Raw genomic sequence first — 8,669 nt, 5'->3', positions numbered from 1 at the left:
AACAGCAAGAATATGCAATGATCAACTATGAAAGGCTTGGTTCTTCTCAGTGGTTCAGTGATCCAAAGGAATGTCAGTAGACTTTGTACAGAAAAAGCCATCTGCATCCAGAGAAAGAACTAAAGAGACTGAATGTAAATCAACACATGCTATGCTCACTTCTTTTTTTCTGGTTTTTTTTTAAAATATCCCTTGGTTTTTTCCATTTGCTCTGATTTTTCTCTCCCAACATAATTCATAAAACAATGTGTATTGGAGCAGCTAGGTGCCACAGTGCATAGACACCAGCCCTGAAGTCAGGAGGAACTGAGTTCAAATTTGGTCTCAGACATTTAACATTTCCTAGCTGTGTGACTCTGGGCAAGTCACTTAACCCCAATTGCCTCAGCAAAAAAGAAAAAAGGAAAAAGGAAAAAATGTGTATTAAAATTAATTTTTTTTTAAAAGAAAGAAATCTACTTGCCTTAACAATCCACCCAATTACACAAACTTTAGGCATGGCAGTGTGGAGAGAAGAGCCCCTGGAGCACAGCAGCCACCAAATTTCTGCTCAGCTTTAGCCATGTCACTCTTCCTTTCAGTTTTCCCAGTTGAAAACCTCAGGATCATCTTAAGGGCCTGCGCTGGCCACTGCTCTTCATAAAACATAGCTTCTAACAAAATGGACAGACTCATATATACTTGTATGTAAAAAACCTCTGGAAAAAGCCATCTCTGTGCCTCCTTCCATCTGATTATCAGGGAATGAATTGTAGTTCCCATGTCATTAGCTAAAGTCAAATTCTATACCTCAAGAATGTATAATTAAGAGCTAAGTAGGCCCCCCAAAGTAATTATACTTTGTAAGAGCCTAGAACATTTTTGGTGATAAGTGTTTTATTATTGTTTTGACTACATCTACAGTTTTCTATCAGCTTTTTCTCATCTCTCACATTATAATTTTTATTGTTGCTGTTAACATTAGTAATTATCATCTCTAATTTACATAGCACCTTCTCTCCAAAGACCTCAAAATGTCCAAATTGATTATCTTGTTCATTTTCATGACTTCCCTGACATGTTGGAAAGATTAAGCATTGTTCCTACAAGGCATGTGAGCAAACTGAGGCACTAGAAGTTTTCTTTTACCTTAGAGGACGTGAAAAATCCCTGGAAAGGTCAAAGCCTCATAAATACAAATTCAGTATTTTCCCAAAGATCTCACTGCTTCTAATAGTCTTTTGCCCATCATTTCACAGGGAGATAGAATGTCCCCTCAGCCCTATTCTCTGCCAACAGGAGTTAACCCTAAACATCCAGCAAGCTACCAGCTGGACAAGCATTTCTTCTTTAATTTCCTCAGTCTAGAATATGGGGAACTTGTAGGGGAGTCAGAGCATTGAGCCTAAATTTAAGGAGGGTCAGTTGGTCATTGAGGTCATGATAGCTGACATGCATTTTGTGGCAGTCTCCTCAGTTCATACCTATTTGTCGATTCGATATCTATGAATTCTGGTGGGCTTGGCACCCCTCACACTCTGGGAGGAAAAGCTCTCACTGGCTCCAACAAGCTCTTTGCTTGTCCGTAAGTTGGCAAGTGTGCATGTCTGTGGCCATGGTAGCTGAACTGCTGCTGGTTTCCTCACACCCCGTCAGTCTTCATTAAATCAGGGAGGGATGAAAAACAGAATCTCTTTTGTCCTGGCCCAAATGTGGCAGCTGTTTAATTTCAATTAGCAAAGCGTGGAAAGAAATACTATGCCAGGAGTAATTAAAGCAAGACGGGGTTCCTCTTTCACCTCCAGTGTCTCACCTAATTGAAGATCTAAGTTATCCTCCAGCAAAAGAGTTGAGTTTAGGGTCTAGAGAATTCTAGTGTCTGGGACTTTGATGTGATTCTTCTTTTTTTCAGTAAATGACAAAATAAGAAATCCAGACCTCTGGAGAGAATCTGTTTAACTCTTAAAACTCTAGCAAGTAAACTGTAGAGAATAGATTCCTTTATATCAAACCTATAACTCTCTTCCCCTTAAGCACCTCAAGGATCCTCTCCATGGCTAAATGAGTGAGCTATCTGGAATGTTTCTCCCCCATATAAGCTCGGAAAAGCTAACTTAGTTTTCCTATAGCAACCAACTAGGCTTATATAAGAATCAGAAGGGGTCTTAGAGATCATTTCATCCAATGTATATCTCTCCCAATCAGATAATAATCATCATCATGATCCTGATGATCATAAAGATAAGCACTTATATGGTGCTTTAATTGTTTTATAGATGAAAGAACTGAGGGTCAGAAAAATGGAATGATTTCACCACATTATATGCATTATAGCAGAATTAGGCAGGTAGATTATACAGTGGTTAGAACACCAGGCCAGAGTCAGGAATATCTGAATTCAGATTCACTTATTTTGAAACATTTGAGAAGGGAAAGTACATTTTCAGGTAGGTGAGCCATGGAGAAGACTTCATGGAGAGATGGCACTTGAGTTGAGCCTCGAAGAAAAGGACTTCAATAAGCAGAACTGGGAGATGGAGTAAAATGTTCATTCTGTACAATGTATTAGCTATATAATCACTCCACTATCTTTGCCAAAAAAATTCCAAATGGGATCATGAAGAGTTAGACATTCCTGAAAAGATTCAACTACACTAACAGCAAAAGCACAACTGTAATTTAAACCCAAATCTTCCAAGTGCAAATTCAATGAACATCTTTCTGTATCATATCGCCTCTCTCATAATACTGTGCTCATATTCCCTGACTTCTGCTACTCAGGATTCCCATCCGTGAGCAATAAAGCCATGACACATAATGCACTGTAACACAGTAGACAGAATTGGCCCCCAGGTCAAATTCCACCTCTAACAGAACCTGGCTGTGTGATCCTGGACAAGTCACTTTACCCCTAGATAACTCTCTCAGTCCATAAATTTCAGAACAAACACAGATCTGCATTGGTAGAGGGAATTGCCCATATTGACACAGAGGTCCAAGCCAAACACACATACATACACACACACACACACACGTGTGTGTGTGTGTGTGTGTGTGTGTGTGTGTGTGTGTGGTGTCTGTGATTGGGTATGGATATGTTTGTAAGTGTGAATGTATAATACAAATACATAGGTGTGTGTATATACACACACACACGTTTCATGGAAGCACATGAATTGAAAAGAGTGTTGAAACTGATAAAAGTAATTATTATGAGCTTAGGTTCTGTTCTAGTCAAATAGAATACTGTCCAACCCTCGTGTTCAGAATGAACTTTCACTCCATTCCCCAGCTCTGCTTACCGAAGTCCTTTTCTTCAAGACTCAACTCAAGTGTCATCTCTCCATGAAGTCTTCTCCATGGTTCATCTACCTGAAAACGTGCTTTCCCTTCTCAAATGTCTCAAAATGCTTTGCTTTGACCCTCTCCTTCTGTGCTTAGCGTACTCTCACTGTATCTTTCTCCCATCCAACTGTTCTGTCCTTACAAATAGGAACTGTATCATACCAATATTTGTATCACCAGAGCCTAGAAGAATACATTATACCTTGCAGATACTTAATAAATGTCTGTTGGATTTAATTAAATATACCCAATGAGCTCTCTCCATGCATGCATATAGACTGTGCCACATAGTTAACAACTCATGTGTTAAATTATACTGTTTTTGGACCATTGGCTGACGTTTCATGCATTCGAGTCATGTATATCTCCGCCGATCAGATAATAATAATAATCGTCCTGGCCATGATGATCCTAATGATAAACATTTATATGATCCTTTAAAAATATTATCTCATTTGCAAGATTCTTTAGGGCCAGTCCCACGGCTAATATTCCTATATATCCCATCATCCTGAATCACTCCTTAGATTAAATTCAATAGATATTAAGTGCCTTCTGTATGCAATGCCCTGTGTGTTGGTTATTTGTTTGGTTAAATACATGAAATTGTTAATTGGAGCTTCAAATAGAATGACATCTCTATGAAGATAGAGGAGTGAATGTTGCCCCTTAGCTGAAAACACAGAGGCATCTTACTTTTAAATAAAAGCACGGGGATGTCACTACCAATGAGGCATGACGGTTAATGGGCAGGTGTGGCAGCAACATATTGAACATGCAAAGGCAGCCAAGTGTAATGTACAGGCAATGAGATTCTTAGAGGAAATGCATAGGTACACAAGGGATTTATCAAGAATATGCAAACATGTCTTTTTGAATGCATGGATGCCAAAAACAAATGCCAGGAATCAGAGTGAATTTTTAAGAGCAATAGTGTACGTGGGGTGTTGCATAAACCCTGGAGAGAGAGAGAAAGAGTCAAATGTTTGAGCAAGATGGATCTCAGAGCACTGTAGTAAGGGAAGAGCAGGGATTAACCTGATCTTTAAAAGATATAAACACGTTGTTGATTTTTGTTGTAAGCTTTCTAAGAATCTTTTGTAAGCAAATTTTTGAAGGGAAAAATGTTAAGGAATCTCCCACGGTCCTTATTCTCCACTTAAAGATGAGGTTTACTGCTGACCCTCATAATTTTCAGCAAGCATTTCTTAACCACTTACTGTGTACCAGGTACTGCATTAATGCCGAGGATACCAAAAAAACTCCCAATTATATGTTTCCAGTCTTTAAGGAGCTCACATTTGAATAGAGGACATAACATGAATACAATTATGGACATACAAGATGTAGCCAGGGTAAATATAATTTTTTCTAGCAAGGGGAGAGAGTAAAACCTAAAAAGGGCTCTTAGAGAAAGTGGAATTTGAATTCAATGTTGAAGAAATCCAAGAGATGAGAGAAGAAAGAGCTTTTCAGGAATGGAAGAGAGCCAGTCAAAAGGAACAGTGATGAAAAATGGAAGTTTGTTGTGGTGACGGATATAATAATATCCCCCAACTCTTGCCTCCAACTCTGGAATGCTAAGTAGTAGTCTTCTTTACCATTACCCAGAACCCAACTTAATTCTTCCTCTGATCAACTTTTTGTACTTCAATCAACTGACAAATGCCTTGTCCCTTGGCTAGTAACTTCCAACTTCCTATTCCACTAATTCCTCTGAATCAGAATTGTCATCTTCCAAGGCACCAATCTTTGCCTTCTGACTTCCCCACCCTTTCATCCCTCTCCAATTCAGTCATACTCTTCCCTAACATCATTGCCCCCAAGCTCCCCCATCTCTGAAATCTCTAGAGCCTCTACTTAATCATTAATAAACTTTCTTCTATCTTAGCTTTCATGGATACTGGCATCTCAGACAATCAATCTCCTAAAACCTCATCACTTATGCCAGGACCCCAGTGGCCCAGAGGAATAGCAATCACAACTTAGACCTAACCACCCCCCAAAATCGCAAAATCTCCATGATCCTAAATTCTGAGATTCCCTCCTCAATCACCACCTCACATCCTTTAATTCCTTGTGACTTTATTCTTCATCTTTGTCATGTCCTTCAGTCCTTTCACCTTTCCCTCTAGGTCCTGCCTGTCAACTTTTCTCTAGCTTCATTTTCCTTCTTTCACAGTTTTAATCCAAAATTTAACCAGCCAGTCTTCTACTCTTCATTTTCCTGATCTCTACTGTTCATGATATACCCATTCTCTACTTGAATCACTTTTACTTTCTTCCTCCTGCTCCCAAGTAGCTGAATTTGACTAGCAGGAGTTTATGGATCTCAAGTTAAGAATCCCTGCTTTAGGATATTCTGTGAGTCTGTTGATTCTACTCACCTAACATTTATTTAATGCCAACTGGCTGTAGACCGCAGTATTAAGCACTGTGAAAGATACAAAAATTAAATAAGATACTTTGCAGATCTGAAGGTAGAAAAATATGACACATGAGTGACTACAAAATTCAAATAGAGAGCAAGAGATGTAATGTAGTAATGTAATGTAATGTAGCCAAGTTTTAAAAATAGGTAGAATTTCAAGGGGAGAGAGAAAAGCAGAGGTGATTCCAGGGCTCAAGAACAATGTCAACAGGACAGAAGGAAGAAAGCACATGGCTTGTATGCTGATTATCAAATAGTTCAGTTTAGCTAGAATGCAAGGTTTTATGGAAGGAAGTATTTCTCACGGGAAGGCTGGAAATTTAGCAAGAGATGGAATGCAAATCTGCAATGGGCAGTGGATAGAGTGCCAGACTTGGAGTGAGGAAGACCTGAGTTCAAATGTAACTTCAGATACTACTTGCTATGTGACCCTGGACAAGTCACTTAACCCTGGCTGTCTCAGTTTTCTTATCTGTCAAATGAGCTAGAGAACAAAATGTCGTATCACTCCAGAAAACTCTACATGGGGTCACAAAGAATCAGACATGACTGAAATAAGTTAACAAAGGAATGTAAATTTCCCTCTACCACCTCCCCTCAATTTAGCATCCAGTCTCTACTTGAATACCCCTAGTGATGGTTTGCTCATTACCTCCTGAGGTACCATATTACATTTTTGGATGGTTCAGATTATGAGATTTTATCATGGTGGGTAAAATCTGTCTCTGCTGCTTTCATATGATGTTCCTCTTTCTGCCCTCAAAGACCAAGAAAATCAGGACTAATCCCTCTTTCACATGACAGCTCTTTAAATCCTTGAAGAGGCTATCATGTCCACCACCCCGCTAAGTAAAGTGGCTCTAACTTCTTTGATCTTTGTCTTACCCCCAACATAGCAGAAAAGAACCTTTTTGTTGTCTGAAGTATTCATAGGAACCCTCAGCTCATTCTGGGCTTTAGCTGTCCTGACATTTTTATAGAACCTTGTCACTCTCATTAATTCATCTTCAGTTACTCACCCTCTTCTATAATCTTTTTTTTTTTTAAACTCAACCCATCTATTTAGTGATTTGCTCTAAAACTTTGCTAGGAATTAAAGTCAAATTTTCAGTTTATTAAATCTTTAAAAAGTCAACTCTTTCTCTTTTTGAAAACTGGCCAATATTGCCTTCTTTTTAAATGTTTCTGAGGCAAGATGTATCCAAATCATGAATTTTTGTCCTTTACTTTTGATGAGAACAGAAGATAAATTCTGATTTTGCACACTGAACCACAGGGTTCTTTGCCATTTGGGGTCTAGTGCCTATGGACCCCTTCTCAAAATATTACAAATCCATAAAATAAAATACATGATTACCAAGGAAATCAATTACACTGATATGCAATTATCAAAATATTTAAAAAGCAATCCCACAAACCTCAGGTTTAAAATCCCTGCACTAGACAGAAAGACTAGACCTAAATATGGGCAAAAGAAGCTCATATGAGGAAGAAGAATGAGAAGCAGAATGAGCCTGACTTCCCTTACTTTCCCTCAATTAGACATTGCCCAGTCATCATTAGTTGCTTTCCAGCATTCCATTAATGGATATTACAAGTGTCCTTCCCATCACTTTGGGCTTTTTGTATGGTCTTGTTTATGAATCTGTGGGGGAAAGGCCCAAGAATATTAAAGCAATGGAAAAGAGAAAAAATAGCTTAAACATAGGCCACAAAATGTCTTTTCAAGAATGATATATGGTTGGAAGGGGTAAGGGGAGGAGAGACAAAGATTTATAAAAGAAAAAGCCCACAATCTTTAGAGGGGTCTGAATCTGCCCTTTTGTCACACTCTACTGAACCCCCTTAAGGTTTTGCAAAATTCCTACTCCGTGGTTGTGAACTTTGCAGCTGGTCTCCCTCTTGTTGGTGTTTAATTACATGGGAAATAGTGCAAGAAACTGTCCCTCTACCCTGAGGTCAGGCGGCAGAAAGGTGATCGTTCACCCCTTCCAGCTGGTAAAGTACAAGTTCATTTGTTGCTTCTGACACGTACCATAAAGCACCAAAGCTACTCCTTTATAGATTTGTTCAAGTGAGAGCCAAAGCAAATGAGATCCCAGCCAGAAACATGTCTGTTTTACTCAGGAGCAGAAAGGTAATGCACAGTGAGTTCAACACACCATCCTCATGTGGACCATGGACTTTGTGGAGGATCTGGCCCACATTTGAATGTAGGTCTTGCTTCCACCTGCCATCAAGCATAATTCTGGACCCAGCTGTGTTTGCTGCCAATTGGAATGCATGCAGAGAATTTAAATGGATTTTTAAATTACCTTTGTTTCACAATTTTAAAGATAGGGTGATTGGGGAAGAAATTGAGTTGATTTCAAAGCCAAGTAAAAATGACTGCCGAATTATCAGTTCTATGCAGATAATGAAGACCTGACTGATATTTCTAGGGAACGACAAGTATTTGGGGAGGTCTGTTACAGATACAAAATAATCTACAGCACAATTTAAGGAGGCTGACCAAGAAAACAACATTCTTTAAAGCCCTGATTGGTCATCAATTCCCACCAACTTCTTTCCTAAAATATTTTCTAGATTTTTATCTTCTTTTTTAGTCCCAGTGATACCATTCTAGTATACCCTTATCCATTTCATGTTGTGGGAATAGCTTTTAGCTGTTCTCTTTCTCTTTCTTCAGGCCCTTCTTTTTTCTGAATGGGTAACACACCGTTGTTGGGTTGACCCTCCAAAAAACACCATTTTTATTACATCCCTCTCATGGTAAAGAATACAGAGGGGTACAAAAATCTTTAAAGCAGTTCTTTTTTATGATGGCAAGGATAAGCAATCAAGGTGATGCTCTTCAGTTGGAGAATTGCTAAACCTGTTATGATATATGATTGTGATAGTACTATTGTACTAT

Source organism: Antechinus flavipes, chromosome 2 (assembly GCF_016432865.1).
Source record: "Antechinus flavipes isolate AdamAnt ecotype Samford, QLD, Australia chromosome 2, AdamAnt_v2, whole genome shotgun sequence".
Classification (NCBI taxonomy): domain Eukaryota; kingdom Metazoa; phylum Chordata; class Mammalia; order Dasyuromorphia; family Dasyuridae; genus Antechinus; species Antechinus flavipes.
Note: the sequence above shows the minus strand (reverse complement) of the source record.